The sequence below is a fragment of the Durio zibethinus genome, chromosome 22, assembly GCF_047325235.1.
Source record: "Durio zibethinus cultivar Kanyao isolate XHJ-2024 chromosome 22, ASM4732523v1, whole genome shotgun sequence".
Taxonomy (NCBI): domain Eukaryota; kingdom Viridiplantae; phylum Streptophyta; class Magnoliopsida; order Malvales; family Malvaceae; genus Durio; species Durio zibethinus.
In genome coordinates, this window is record NC_143183.1 from 12,436,333 (window position 1) to 12,446,059 (window position 9,727).

The 9,727-nt window shown below is 33.3% G+C and overlaps 1 non-coding gene across 1 annotated transcript; it reads left to right on the top strand.

The window, feature by feature from the left end:
- Window positions 1–9,067: 9,067 nt before the first annotated feature.
- LOC149512612 (small nucleolar RNA R71) lies at window positions 9,068–9,174 on the top strand. The gene has a single exon (XR_016332226.1). It is a non-coding gene; the product is annotated as a small nucleolar RNA R71 (small nucleolar RNA).
- The last annotated feature ends 553 nt before the right edge of the window (window positions 9,175–9,727 follow it).

A 9,727-nucleotide genomic window follows, 5' to 3' on the forward strand; every position in this document is an offset into this window, starting at 1 on the left:
ACCCTTACTCGAGGACCTCGTTGCTAGGGATGGCATCGGGGTGGGGCGGGTTGTTTTATTTTCCCCGCCTTCGACCCGATGCTTTAATGCTTTTATCCGATACCCGACCTACCCCCGCTCGGAGGTTGTAGCTGAAAAACCCGACTCCGACCCGCTTGAATATTATTTACCCGAATTTTACCCGACCCGACCCGACCCTAATTTAATCTACTACCTATTCAAATTTATTGCAAATGTAATAAATCATAATCTAAATATATTACAAACATGAACAAATTTAACATAATCACTCACAAATTCAAATTTAGTACATACATTTTTTTTTATTTAATAAAAATCTCATAAATTCTTACCATAAGTAATAGAATTATAAAATACATAAAACATAGTAAATCAAAACTCACAAATTCTCACAATAGATGATGGAATTATGAAATATATAAAACTTAGTAAACTAAAATTCAAATATGAAACAAGCATAAGTTAATAACTAAAATTTAAATATAGTACATAATACAAGATAAACATTAAAAGCTTAAACTACCACAATAAAAAGTTAAATTGTTTGAACATTCTTTCATCCAATATGGTGAAAATCTTCCAAGACCACAACAAATCATTTCATCATCACTAAGCTTCATATCATCATTCTCCTCTAACCACACTAGTCCTATAAAATAAAACAATAAGATGAATAAATAAATATTATAAAATAATATATTTAAAAATAATAATATAAAAAATGAATTAGTTATAAAAGATAATATTATTTACCAAATTAGTTATCTTTTCCTCAATCTCACTATCATCAACATCCTTGTAAAAAGAATTTTCATCTAATGAAATTGACCCTACAAATGAAATAATAAAATATTAGCAAATAATATATAACAACAAAATATAGTAACTAACAATATGCTAAAATAAAAAATAAAATTACATAATATGAATTATTGTACCTTCTTCTTTAGCCTATAACCAATTTTGACAAAATGTTAAAGCTTTTATAGTTGATGGATGAAGTCTATTACGTTGTGCACTCACCAACCTCCCTCCAATACTAAAAGTAGACTCTGAAGCAACAGTAGAAACTGGTATGGCATATATATCTCTAACAATAAGTTGTAAGGTCGAAAATTGAGGTCCAGTTAGTTTCCACCAATTCAATATATCAAAATCTCTTTTTCTTGGTATGACTTCTTCATCCAAGTAACGATCAAACTCTGATTTTACTTTTGAATTTTTCTTTTTTTTCTTTGAAACAAAATCATCTTAGTCTCCCAAATTTTCCAATTTAGTAACACCAACACCATCTAAGAATGAAAAGCTTGAACTAGAAGGTCCTTCTTCCTTTTTCAAAGCCAATTTCTCCTCATACTCCTTAAGCAAATCCTTTCAATTTCAAATTCAACATTTTCTCCATAAATCTTTTCAAAGTAATACTCCAACAACTCTGTTTTATACCTTGGATCTAAAATTGTAGCAACACCCATTATGCCATGCACATCATTCTAATATTTTTCAAATTTGCCTAACATGCTCACAGCCATACATGAAATAATTCTATTGGTATGCATAATCCATTCATTCAATGCCAATCTGATTTTGCAAATATTAGGAAAATAAAAAATTGCAGTAGCATATTTTGTGCCAGAAAACCCTTTAGTGATATCATAAAACAATTTCAACTTCTCACAAATCTCGGTTGCAATGATCCAATCATTTTCAGTTGGTAAATATTTGTACAAAGGATCACCATGTAATTGCACACAATGAGGAAAAACATCTTTATAAAACAAAGTTGTTCGAAACATCAAATAAGTAGAGTTTCATCGTGTTTTGACATCAACACACAACTTTTTTAAAGTTGGAATACGCAATTGACGCGCTGCCTCTTCAAAATTTTCGCACCTCTTTGGTGTAGCACCCCAAAAAGAACACTATCATGAATTCTTTCAATTCCATCTCCAATCACACTCAATCCATCTTTCACAATCAAATACAAGATGTGTGCGCAACAACGCATATGAAAAAAAGCCTCATTAAGCAAAAATGCATCACAACCAATTCTATCAATTAACAACTCAGTAACACCATCATTCACACTACAATTATCCACTGCAATAGATGAAAATTTTCTATCAATATTTCAATCTAGGAAACATTTCATCAAACTTGAAGTAATGACCTCTTTTGTATGTAGAGTTGGCACATATTCAAACCTAATTAAACAATCAATTATTTACATTAATTTAATAATTAATTCAATAATAATAATTACTTAATAAAAAATAAACATTATCAAAATAAGACAATTTAATAAAATATACTTGATGATGCGTTTTTGTAAGTTCCATTGATTATTGATGTAATGAGCAGTGACAGCCATGTATCCTCTTTTTTGGTGATCAACAATCCACATATCAGTTGTGATAGTAATTCTCCCTTCATTAGCTTCCAACTTGGATATTACTTTTGCCTTTTCCTCTTTGAAAATATTCAAAATATCACTCTTTATAGTATTTCGAGAAGGCATAGCAAACAAAGGTTAGAGACTGTAAGAATACTTTCTGAATTGCACATGATCAACCATTGATAAAGGATATTTATGCATGATTATCATGTCGGTAAGCTCCCTCCTTGTGACATTTTGATCAAAGGAAAAGTTTTTTAGTGTTACTTTTCCATCTGCCTTCCTTTGATTTGCTACCAGCACTTGTTGATGAATATCCATTTGAAATCGCTTGCTACACCTCTCTGAATGTTCACGTAAATGACTTGTCCCATTCTTTGAAGCACCACCAAGTTTTTTCTTACAATAATTGCATATTGCCTTCCATTCATTATTGATCTTCTCTTTTTTAAAATGTTTCCATACTTCTGATTTTAGCTTACTTGAGTTATACCCATTATCATCAACTTCAGCACCCTGATTCATCACACTTAATGATTGAGTTGTATTTTCATCAGATGTTGGAATTGGAGTTTGCTGAATTGGTGATTGATGTGAGGTAGAAGTAGGAGGTGTTAGGGAACATGAATTATCTCCCAAATTAGACATTTTACCTTCATTCATAAAAAAAAATAGAGTTATTATTTTTTATATTAACAAATAAAGCAACTGAATAGATTAACTATATAAAACCAAAATAAAAAGTTTTATTAACAAATAATTCTACCGAAACAATTGAAAACCAAACTTAGAATCTAAGTATAAAAAAAATTAGACAAGTTCATTCCTTAAAAAAAAAGTAAGAGATTATCCTACCATGTACAACTTAGCATGCACCTTTAACCAAATAAGAAGGCTAATTAACATATAAAACAAGTTAAAGTATCTTCATTTGTCTTATCAAACTTAAAAAGCCAAGAAACTATGTAAAGTAATAATAATAATAATAATAATAACAACAACAACAACAACTAGCTAGTTCATCAACTTCCTAGATTATGAATGATTCCTTACATTAATTGTAACAATTCTCATGTGTGAGTTGATTAACTTTATAAATGTTCCAAGTTAGAAGAAATTGGGACTAATTTTAATTGTAGATATAGGTTTTGTACTTACACCATTGCAAGAAGCTTTTCTTTATAGAGAAATTTTGCTCACAACATTAGAGTATGGAAGCTAACATCTATATCCTTGGAAAAGATGAATTCTATTTAAATCTCTTGGAGAGAGAGTTATAAATTTGACAATCACCTATATTTGTGAACGAGGGTGGTTTAGAAATTGCACAAACTGTGAAACCCCATGAGTACAATGCAACTTCTGTTTCGAATAGGCCAAAGTTCGTTAAATCGTAAATAAGACATGAATCACCTAATACTTATACCACCCAAAAACAAGAATCTGCTCAAGCTAAGTTGGTAACTAAAAGTAGCATGAATGAGGGTAGTTTAGAAACCACCCATACTGTGAACCCCCCAGAGTGTGGCAATAGTGGTGGTAAAGTTAATGACACCCATGATTCTGCTTTCAATAAGCCATTTTCTTCTTCCATATCTACCTTTGGAGGTATTAGCTCAGATAAACTGAAAGATGAGACCAACGATAGTTCACAGTTTCAGCAAAAGACAATGTCTGTGAATTGTGATACGGGGTGGGGAAATGGTACAAGTTAGGTTTTAACCCGGTGGCATTGATTCGCTGATTTCTTTACGTGTTATTATAATATTGTTAATTTCTTTTTTCAGGTGAGTTACCAGGTTTATATCCCTAAGAGAGCCCCTACTTTGGCTAAGAGGCCTCAAGCGCTAGTGTTAAATCTAAAAAGTTGATTCAATGAGGTAATTTTTGTGATGACTTGAGAGTTGCAAACAACTATAATTTTGCCTGCAACATCAGTTGGACAACTATCAAAGATGGAAAGTGTCATTTGATTTAAAACTATGTTATTATATGCCAAAAAATGCTAAATTTACAGCTAAATATGTCCCACTGAAGCATCTAATTTCAATTTCTCCTTTTTACTTTAATTCTAGAATCTAATCCCACTGAGTATTCAATTCAAAAACCAAGCCATTAATGCCACGGACCTGACCCTTGTTGTCTTGTCTCTAAGCTATTAGCAAGTTTTTAAGAAAAATACATAATAAAAATGATTGATACTTGTAAATAAGATATATAAAAGAGATGGTTTTAGCTTACCTCAGATCTATTAGTACTAATGGCGATTACTGAGAGGAAAGCTTGGCTGTTGCAGTTTTTGTTTCTCAAAAGGGGAAACGGCAGCTTCTAGGGACTAACAATTGGCTCGTCCTCCTTCTATTTTCTGTTCGATTGAATTTTTTCTTTCTGGCTTGAAGGATTCCTTTGCTGAATTAAAGGAAAGAATCTGGAAATATATGAAACCTAAACAGAGGAAGAAATGTGGGATGGCTAGATGGGTGGATAAGCAGATCAAGTTCATGGTAGGTGTAAAAGCTGGGCGAAGCGGTAGCGAAGCTCAGGTGGTGATGCAAATGCGCGGTGAGCCTAATAGCCCCCTTGGGCATGCTCGTTGTAGAACCAAGCGAAGAGCTAGTGAGGGTCGAAATGGAATATCGTATGTAGTGTAAAATCGGATCTGAAGTTCTGTACTAGGATTGGAACAAGCGAAGAATGAGTGACCACAAGCGAAGTTTAAGCGCTTGACATGCAGTTAGCTCAAAACATGTTCATCATGTGGCCGAGCGAAGTGCACCTGTGTGAAGCAGCCTGGCATCACTTTATATAGAAACATAAATGCAAAACGGATGACTTACAACTAAAAGTAAGGGAGACGAAAGACCTAGAGCGGCCAAAAGAAATTAAAATTCAAAAACCCTAAAAAAAAGTATATATACATTAAGGGTATTTTGGTAAATATTTTAGGTCGGGTTTCATACAAACCCGACCCCGACCCGAATCTGACATTCCAAAAAATAAAATCGACCCGACCCGACCCGAAACTCATTTTTTTTAAAAAAAATTCAACCCTAAATAGTCAGGTCGGGTCGAAACCCGACGGTTTCGGGTTGATTTGCCGACCCTACTCGCTGCCACTATGACGTATGCTTGAGGGATGGTTGGCTTCACTTACTTGTATAGGTAGCTTAAGATTGCGAGCAGGGCACACGTGCATTATCATTAGTTATTAGACACTTGTCCAGGATGTATTTTTAATTATTTAAAACATATTATAATGATTTGATATATTTTTTATTGGTCATATCTGTGATTGTTTAACTAAATATTATTTATGTATTTCATGTAGGAGTGGATTTATGAGCACTTTCCATTGTTGGGCCCTGTCGTAAATTTGATATACTCAGACAATTTATTGTGTGCTTGATGGTGGAAGGCTTGTATTTATGTTGATACATTACCTGCTTTATGTGCGAGCTTGGCTAGGTTGATAGTATCAGACATGCGCTGGGCCCCATATACTGATACACTAAAGGCACATCCATTGGATGAGATTATTTTTTTCCCTAGATGTATCATGTGTGGGGCAATCATAGAGCCATATCACCTAATGAGGGTTCTAACCCAGTTCAGCTTTGTATAAACTATTCTGCAGAGATCATTGGCCCTGTCTCATGCTCGATGAGGACCATTGTTCAACTAGTACAATGTTATGTATAGCTTCCTAGACCAATATTGGGAACGATGGGATATGCATGTTGTCTCAGTTGAGCATTGAGGCCAGAGATGTTAGAGGCCTGAAAAGTGTTCATCAGATTAGGATGCTTGGTTCGCAACTATTTCACACCCTTAAATTCAAAATCTAGAGCATTGATCAAGATTTCAGCCTCAATTGGTTCATATAACACATATGAGTGATTCAGTAAGTTATAAATTTTATCATTTAAAGGTTTTTTATTAATTGGTTAATTTAAATTATATAATGTCAAGACTAAAAATGTTATGAATATTTTTGTAGAGAAGCTTGGCGGCTTTATCATTTGTTGATAATATCTTGGCTGGTAGATTTGGTCAGAGTATTGACTATTAGAGAGATGCTTTTATCCGAGTACGAGCCATATTAGACAGGGTTTGACCATATTATTGTTGGCAGCAACAGTTAGTCTAGACCAACATCGACTCCTTCACTATCAGTTCATGCATTTAGACCACCTAGATCATCGAGGCCACTCGTGCTCGCTTTATCCACAATCTAATCATCACCTGCACCTTTGGATACGATAGCAAAGCCAACTCCTAGCCTGATCGTGCATGGTCCATCAGCTTCACCTATCTCATTCGCTTCTGTGTCATCCGCACCACATGGTTCTCCATTTTACTAAGACTATATTAGAGCCCATTCTTCCTTTGCCATGTATATATCATCAAGGCAAGAGGCCGAGGGAAAAGAATTGATGTTTAGATACTGATTTTATGTTTGCACACTGATTTTATATGTAGTTATGTGTATGTTTATATTTATAGAATATTCATTAGCTTATTATCTGTTAAATGTCAATTGGACAACATGTTCATAACCTTAAACCCCTAAATTTAATAATTGTCCATTAGATAACATCTTCAAAACATAATTTAAAGAATAAACAAATATAAATAACAAACGTTAATACAAAATGTTTAGGATCATTACAAAAATCAATTAATGTCTATTGTTTCTTGAATGGCTATATCAAAATTTGAACTAGATAATTACTTGAAATATTCAAAATGAGGAATATATGGAATCTCCCACCCTTGGTCACAATTATATCGAATCTTACGCTAGTTGCATGTAATAGGAGGTATTGGTGTGAATTACTTCAGAAACACTTGCATAATATATGAACATTATTTATATAATGTCATTGACGCTTGTGTAAAATACAATCGATAAACATAAACAGTAATCAACAACACTAATTAACATTACCTGTGCAAAATAACAATCATTAACAAATCCAATTGTAATTAATCTATGCTCCAATGGTGCAGGTGGTACAGAAATAATAGAGAGATATGTCAGGCACTGTTTAAGACTGATGTGGACTAGCACAATGTTATATCGGGAGGTAATCAGATGACCCATATCAAGTAAGGTCATCCACTTATCATATGATGTAGAAGTTTCAAAACATGATAAAGTTTGTAAAAACTCCTCAACACGTTCCATGGATCCATACAAAGTCAAATAATCACCTTGATATTGATTAAGCTCTTCAATTAAATTTCGTCACATTTGTACCCAACCATCTAATCCCAATCCAACCAACCCAACAATTGCATAAAACCTATAGCATCCATCCACCTCATCATCAACAATGCTTTGTACATACGGATGTAACTCTATTGGTAAACTATCCAATTATCGTATTTTTTATTTACCATGGGGCCAGTGAATAGGAATTTTACGAATTTGTTGTGTTGGTTTCTTTGAGATTGTTGTGCTTGGTAGTGATATAGTATCTTAAGCTAATAACATAATCTCTCATTGTAACAAGTCGAGTCGTGTAGCAGTATATGTTTTAGCACTTTACGACCTTTTGGCTTAGCCATTTCTAATGATGGCATCAAGACAGTTGTGGACGGATCACCGAGTTTTTGTAGCTTTCTTTTCATGGCTAACATACCGAACTCATTATATTCATTTAAGCGTTTGATGATTCGGCCAACCTTAGACCGGATGGTTAACTCATCAGATATTGAATTATCTTCGCTCTTCATTAAATTTAACTTTTTTCAATGTAGATGCATTTTAGATAAAGAAATTGGACTTCCCATTCTTATATGCTTTGCAACTTAATGAGTACAAAGTAATCCATGAGTGCTTTTGATCACACAACCACAAGCATTTGCATTAATCCCAACATGATCAGCTTGCTTGACCTTTATCAATATCATATTTAGTGTGCTCCTAGAAACCAAACTTCACAACTCTTTGAACAATGAAGGCTTAAAATTATACTTCATAATGGTAATACTTCACTTAAATGAATCATTGATCTCTGTATATTGGAGCTTAATAAGTGCATTCATTATCTTCCATAGCAATTTGAAATCCCCCTACGATGATCTAATATGCCTCTTTAATTTCAAATATGTACTCTCAGCCTTAAAAGAAATATTAAAGGTATATTAGTAATTTGCTATGAAACACTAAAAACCATAAATAATATTATGAACATAAATCTTACCTATTTGTTATAACATTGCCAAAAAGTTAAGGTGGTTTCTCCAGCCTAGGTTGTAAGTGTTGCTTGGACTATTGTTGAGCAAACTGGACCATTTCTATTCTAAATTGACATTTATCACTAACATGAGCTCCATCACATATTTCACAGGATACAAAAAGATTTTATATGGCATGGATGATTTGAGATGTGGATCCTAAGGCTTTAATTTTCTTAGTTAAGGCTGCCAACTATGAATTATTGGAAGTAAAGGCATCTAATTCATAAATGCTAGTAGGTTTCTCATTTACCTTACGTTCCATACCTCATTGGTAATTGTTAACGGCCACCTTCTCTATCAACTTATGAGCCTTCTCATAAGTCTTGCTCATTATGGCTCCTATAGCAGGTAGTTCTCATGGAAGTAGTTTAACCATTATAGAATACTTGAATATATAGATATTGGGGAAGACTATGATGTGGACACTCTCTCAACGGCTTCTTGAATCTTTTTTAAGCATCATAGAGATTCTCACCATCCACTTGCATAAAGATGGTTATTTCATTCCTTAACTTGGTAGTCTGGGTAGGTGGAAAGAATGTTGTGAGAAATTTTTGCACCAAATCCTTCCATGTTGTGATTGATCTAGATGGTAATTATAATAACTAACTTTTCATCTTGTCCTTGAGAGAAAAAAAAAGTCTTAGTCTTATTGCCTCATCTAAAACACCATTATATTTAAAAGTATCACATTATTCAAGAAAATTAAACTAGTGAAGCTTAGGATCATTTCTTGGTAAACTGCTAAATTGTATAGAAGTTTGGACCATTTGTATGATTGAAGGCTTGATCTCAAAGTTATTCATTTGTATGGAAGACCTTTTGATAGATGGTTGAAAACCATTAATATTAGGGATAGCATAATCCCTTAAAGTTCTTGGACCTTTGTTGTTTGCATTCGACATTGGTATAGATGTAGGTAGTGTTGTTTGATTTTTCCTTAAATGTCTTAAAGTCTTTTCAATTTTTTGGTTGAGTGAAGCTGGGTCAACACTTCTAGATCTAGGCATGCAAACAACAAAAGATCAAACTAGATAAAAGTAAATAAAAGTAAATGTTTAGATTACA